Genomic DNA, 6980 nt, shown 5'->3' on the forward strand with positions numbered 1-6980 from the left:
AAAGGAAGATAGAGGGGGTCATCAGCAAAGGCTGAGCTTCCAGGGCAGCGGTTCTCAACCTGTGGGTCACAGCCCCCTTGGGTGTCACATATCAGATATTCTGCATGTTATATTTATAACGTTATGATTCATAACAGTCGAAAAATATAATATGAAATAACAATAATGTAATTGGGAGACACCACAACATAAGGAACTATATTGAAGGGTCACAGAATTAGGAAGATTGAGAATCAGTGATAGGTATTGGAGGCATCTGTAGACAGCTATTCTTATGCAGACTTACGTAGGTAGCTATGGCTAATGTAGACTTATGCAGGCAGCTATCTTTATGCAGACTTATGTAGGTACCTAGCGCTTATGAAGACTTATGAGGTAGGTATTAGAAGAAGGCACAGCAGGTAGGGGGCACTGTGGTGATTACAATTGTGGGTACTTTACTCTTTGACACATGGGTAACTGATCTGCAGATCACCTGGTATTTTGTGCTTTGTGAGGGTAGAGGAAAGTTATTTAATTTTCTTAGTACTCCTGTCTTTTTTTTTTAACTTCATTTCCCAGGTTTATTCTGAAGTCAATTATTAAGACTCAAAAGGTATCATTTCACCAGAGAACAGGGAGAAATCATGAAAATTTGCTTTTCCCCAGATTTTGAAGGGAGAGAAACTTTCTACAAGAGGCAAGGAGAGTTAGCGTCCACTGGGGAAGTGTTTAAAGCATTGGCGATTCTGTGAGAGGGGCTTCTTCTGTCTGACCTTCAAAACTAATGACTTCAAGACAATTAAAAACAAGAGAATCTCTTTGTATTTGGTCTTTTCTGGGTAGCACCAGAAGGATTTGGCGAAGTGCTCATGACCTTCTGGATCAACAAAAGCTTCTAAGGTGGCTGCAGAAACCCGATTGCTTACCAAGTGAGGTGGTCACTCTCTGGTCCATTTCAGAACGTCTCTGAGAATCTGATTCCAGCAGCCTAAGGGGTATTTAAGATGGACAGAAAACCTGGTCCAAAAGCAGTACTATTGCTGTACTTGATTGCAGATGTGATATTCGGTGTCTCATCTGTCATGGTGTCCTGAGGCCACAGAGGTTGAGTCTCAGGTGTCGGATGGAGAAGGACACAGGTTCACTTATTGGGTCTCTGACCTGCTCTCTTCTTCAGCTAGTTGCAAAATCTGGTGAAGATCAGGCCTCCAAGACCGATTTCCAGTGCTCCACAATGCTTCTTTTGCTTCTACCTGTAGGAGTCTGAAGCACGCCGCTCCTGCCAGCAGAAGAGACGCCTGCAACAGGATTCTTCTCAGCACACTCTTTATTGGAGCACTTACACTTGAGGTTTGAATGAGGCAAGAAGTCCCCGTGGAAGCAGAAGAATATATACGGTGCCAGACAAAGCCCTGACGTGTCATCAACCCAATGGCTCAGGCCAGAATGGAACGATCGTGCTAAAACATGATTGGCCAGATCGGATGGCCTGATCGAAAGACTCCCTGCGTTGGGGGGAGCTCGCGCACATGCGCACAAGTTCTGTCAAGTTTGACGTGGAACAGCAAAAGGCGCCCAGGCTCCGTGCCCACGACATGACAGCGCCATGGTGCGCGCTACAGGAGTCTACATGAGAAAATATAGTTTATTTTAGACGGTAACCCCAGAAACAGCCATAGTAAGATGAGCAAGTGACGTGAGGAAAAGATGAGGAAGATATCCAGCAATGCCCACTTTAACAGGCAGTTGTAGAGCTCTGGGCAATAACCAGAGAAAGGATTTTAGGATTATCCTCTCTACACAGAAAAGGAGTTCTTAATTAATCCAGCAGGAGCCACATCTCCTCAGTTAACTGCTTCCAAAGGGCTGCAATCTGTGGCACCTTCACTTCCTGCAAACACGATTCCAGTGGTCAGAAAAACATCTCAATAAGAACTAACGATGTCGCAGGGCAGCTAATTTGTCAAAGCTGTGACATGAACAACTCTGGGAGGAAAGATTTACTTTAGCTCAGAGCTACAGACTGGCAGTGTGGAGGAACAGCCCGCATCATGGGAAGCAAACAGCAGAGGAGCCCACGGTAAGACATGCATGACTCCACTGACCCGCTTTCTACAGACAGAGCCCGTCCCTCACAGTTCCACCACCTGCGGGTATCTGCTCAAGTGTTTCATCCATTGGATGAGTCGTCCCTTAGATCAGAGCCTTGTGGTCTAGTGGTCTCTAAGAGCGACCTTACACACACATCCAGTGCCCTTTAGTAGTCTTCTGGACCAGGCTTTATCGCTTTGTCCAATCAAGTGGACAGCTGAGGTTAACCGCCATGGACACCAAGAGCATCAGGCACAGCTGCTCACTCATGGAGGGTATTATGGAGGTAAGTGCAGCTCAAATACAGCTGTTAGAAGCATTGAAGAACCTCAAGACCAGCACAGCTTTTAAGAACCAACAAGGCAAATGACAGTAGTGATAGGTGTGAGGGGGGTGTGACAGCTGTCGATGGTACCTCTGACAGCTCTTTCTGAATTGGTATGCACCTGGGTAGCCAAGCTGAAGCCCAATCGAAGGTCTATCACACATATGAGTCTGGATTTTGTCTACCATGGTGTATGCCAAGGTGAGCACATTGAGGGTCGGCCTTGGGTCTAGTTACAGGGATTTTCTGACACGGAGTCAGAGCTTGGGGGACAGAGTATGAGTTCCAGATAGGGGAGCTCACACAGATGGGAGTTGGCCCCAGTTGGGTGACATATATGTAAGCACAGTATCTATGCATTGCTACCCGGCCCCACTCACCTAGTCTGAAGCTAGGAGACTGATCATCTGTGGCCTAGAACTGTCTTACAGTCTGGTGGAGGTTACAAGCACAGTGAAACTAGCAAATATCCCTCCTCCAGCGTTGCTGACTACAAATTAGTTTCCTGTGAAAAGTCTTAGGTCTAAATAAAAGAATAAGAAGCAGAGTACAATGAAGCATTTTAAAAGAGAACCATCATACGGTTTCGGTGGAACACGCCTTTAATCCCAGCACTCGGGAGGCACAGGCAGGCGAATCTTTGTGAGTTCAAGACCAGCCTGGTCTACAGAGCTAGTTCCAGGACAGGCTCCAAAGCCGCAGAGAAACCCTGTCTCGAAAAAACCAAAAAAAATGTATAAACTAATAAATTGTATTTGTATAAAATTGTAACACACAAATTTTATTTATGTGCACTGTACAGAATCATGCTAGCAAGTTGGTCAGTTTCTCCTCAAGCACTGGTCATTTCCTATCATTAAAGGCTTAGATATTCAGGATTGAGACTTCATCCTGATGAATAATTCCTGTTATGAGTATAAAATGTCCATCTCCATCTCTTCTGATTGATTTTACTTTGAAGTCAATTTTGTTAGAAATTAGTATGGCCACACCACTTGTTTCTTAGGTCTGTTTGCTTGGAAAACCTTTTCCCAACCCTTTACTCTGAGTAGATGTCTGTCTTTGTGGTTGAGGTGTGTTTCTTGTAAACAGCAGAATGTTGGATCCTGTTTTCGTATCCAGTCTCTTTACAGTCGTAAAAAGTCTGTGCCTTTTTATAGGTGAATGGAGTCCACTGATATTACGTGATATTAATGACCAGTGGTTGTTGACTCTGGTTATTTTTTTTTTTATTTTTTTGGGGGGGTAGTAGAGTTTGTGTGTTTCCCTTCTTTGAGTTGTGCTTGTGAAGGGTCACTAGATGTCTGAGTTATTGAAGGCAGTGTTGGCAATGTTGGATTCCTTAGGTTGTGATTTTCCTTCTATTACTTTCTGTAAGGCTGGATTTGTAGCTATGTATTCTTTAAATTTATTTTTATCCTGGAATAAAGGTTTCCTCTTCATCTTTTTTGAAATGTGTAATACAATATATTATTAACTATATTAAGCACACTGACACAGAAAGAAAAAAAGTAAAGGAAAAATTCCTCCTCTCTGTGAGTTTGTGCCCTTCATTCACATCTTTTATATGTCCTGACTCCACATGTATGTGACTACAGGGTTTCAGAATATATTTATGCATCTCAGCTCACTTATGTTGTAAGAACGACTGAACTTATTTTAAGGCTAACTAGTGCTCCATTATTTATGTATATGAGCTTTGCTTGGCCTTTCATTGTTTGATGGATGTGAATTGAATCCATAGATTGAGTATTGTAAATGATGCTACAATAAACAATATTATCAGTGCTTTCTACTGAACGTTGCACTATGAAGGACAAAACTGTGTCCATCTCATTACCAGAGTGCCCTGCCTGTGGCTCATTTGGCATCACTGACTTCCACAGGCCTCAGTGTTACTCATCACTACCTTGAAGTTTTAGTTTAAAGAACACTCTTTAGCCAACCCTGTGAGGCAAGTCTGGAGGCAGTGAGTTCCACAGCTTCTGCTGGGAAAGCTGCTCTGTCTCCCTCAGGAAAGGCCCTTTTCCTGAGCACAGTGCTTCAGACTGGGTTACTTTCCTCCAGCACACTGCCTCTATCACCTGCTCTCCCAGCCTCTAAGACATAGGATATAGGTTCTGCACTTCCTTGATTGTGAAACTCTTATCTCCGATACCCCTGAGATTCTTCTTTCTATTCCACTATTGATTATTTTATTGTATTTTTAACTTCATTTTTAAAGGATTTCATGCATATGGTCTACATTTATATCATTTCCACACTTCTTTTTTCTGTTGTCAGACTCTTCCTGTGCTTCTCCAGCTCCCTTTCTCCCTCTTAAATTCATGACCTCTTATTTGATTATTGTAGATATGCATGCCGTGTGCGCGTGCACACGCTCACACACACCCATACACATGCTCGCGCATTTGCATATCCATTTAGTGTTGCCCATATGTATGTGTGATTAGGGCAGACTACTAGGATTGATCAACTATTGGAAGCCCATCTCTGGAGAAGGCTGATTCTCCCTCTCTCAGCTGTCGCTAATTGCTTGTAGCTGTTCACCTAGGAGTGGAGCTTGTGAGATATCCCCTCTCCTCCAGCATATCAGCAGGTGCTGTCATAGTGCTGGTTTTGTTCAGCCAACTGTACTGTTGCGATTTCATGGTACAGCACCTCTGTTGTATATAGAAGATACGGTCTCAAAGTAGACACCCTGGTCCTCTGACTCTGATCTTCCCCCCTCCTTTCTGCATCAGTGTTCCCTGAGCCTTAGGTGCATGGGTTGTTGGAATATGGTCTGCGTCCTTTCCTCTTTCTTCTTCTCCAACTTCTATCCAAATTCTAGTCTTGTGATGATGTACTGTCTTCCTTTTCTTGCTGTTATTGGTTGTATAATTGCTCATATGTTTAACCTACCTGTGTTTAGATGACTTTTTAAAGATATTTTTATAAATACCATGTTTCAAGCAAAAGTTTATAAAATGATCACAGGGATTATGCTGCCTACTATACATTTCCTCATTCGCAAAATTTTCTGCAGCATACTTTGTGGTCCAAGTCCCTTACTCAGTGGTCCGAATCCCTTTTTCAGTGATCCGAGTTCCTTACTCAGTGATCCCAGTTTCTTACTCAGTGGTCCAAATTCCTTACTTAGTGATCCAAGTACCTTACTCAGTAGTCTGAAGACGTTACTCAATTGTCTGAACACCTTACTAAGTCATCCAAGTTCCTTACTCAATGGTCCAAGTCCCTTACTCAGTGGTCCAAATCCCTTTTTTCAGTGGCCCGAGTCCCTTACTCAGTGATCCCAGTTTCTTATTCAGTGGTCCAAATTCCTTACTTAGTGGTCCAACTCCCTTTCACAGTGATCCGAGTTCCTTACTCAGTGGTCTGAGTTCCTCTTTATCTGACTGAGTGGCAGAGACATGTTAACTCCTGGTTTTAGCAAGTCCTTCTTGATACTGAACTACCTGTTTAACAAGAGGATTCTTTGTGCTTGCTGTGATGGAGGCTGTGGGAGGTCATTAAATAATTATATCCCATGTGACAATGACATTTACTGTTGAAGCCTTTTTTTAGATGGGTATCTAATACTGTGAAGTGATAATAGTATATTAAATGTAACACACACAATTTATCTAAAATCTCTGCATATAACCTACAGTATAGTAGGTGCTTTCTCTGATATGATTGTGCATTTTATTTTTTCCTACATTATCCAATTTTCCCACCATCTTCAAGGGAATACATGTGTAAAATATCCCTCCCAGGTTGATAAGGGACCTGAACCTTCTTTCCCCCCTCAGAGTCTCTTCTCCCTGGGAATTTATGCTCATATGGCCACAGCAGGGTTCTAAGGTTCTCAGATTGGGGGTGCATGGGTTAGCCCACATGGCACAAAGATTTGTGTCTTCAATCTTCCTCCAAGCAATAAAAAAAGATACAATTATCTTTGATAGCGAGAAGAGAGGCAGAGAAGATAATGGGAGGATAGAGAGGAAGAGGAGGGGAGGGGAAGTCAGGGAAGCAGAGGGGAACAGGGGAGTTCAAGGAGGCAGGGGAGGAGAGAGGTCAGGGAGGGAGACAGGAGGAGGGAGGTGCGAGAGGCAGAGGGGAGGAAGGAGGTCAGGGTAGTTCTGTCTCTGTGTATTATTCTCTGTCTCCCTCTCACTGTATCATGGGCCAAGCAGGAAGCAGGATATGAAATACAAACCCTGAGTTTTATGGTTCCTTGACACACAAGAGACCGATCATTTCATCTCTGCATATGTTTGTATTTAAATATCTTCATTTTCAGAGAAGCAGCTGGAATTGGTTTTGTCTCTGTAAAACCACTATAGATGTTCAAAGCAAGGCTGCATGGAAGAAAGCTGTGAAACGTAGATTCTGGAATCAGTGCACACATGTGTCATCCCCGACACGCACGCTGTGTGTTTACTGCTGGCTGTTCTGTCCATTGTTTCTTCAGTTTTCATCTCATCCACACCACGGTCCCACATCGTCAGCTGTGCACACGGTCCCACATCCGTCAGCTGTGCACACGGTCCCACATCCGTCAGCTGTGCACACGGTCCCACATCCGTCAGCTGTGCAC

The sequence above is a fragment of the Microtus ochrogaster genome, unplaced genomic scaffold, assembly GCF_000317375.1.
Source record: "Microtus ochrogaster isolate Prairie Vole_2 unplaced genomic scaffold, MicOch1.0 UNK15, whole genome shotgun sequence".
Lineage (NCBI taxonomy): Eukaryota > Metazoa > Chordata > Mammalia > Rodentia > Cricetidae > Microtus > Microtus ochrogaster.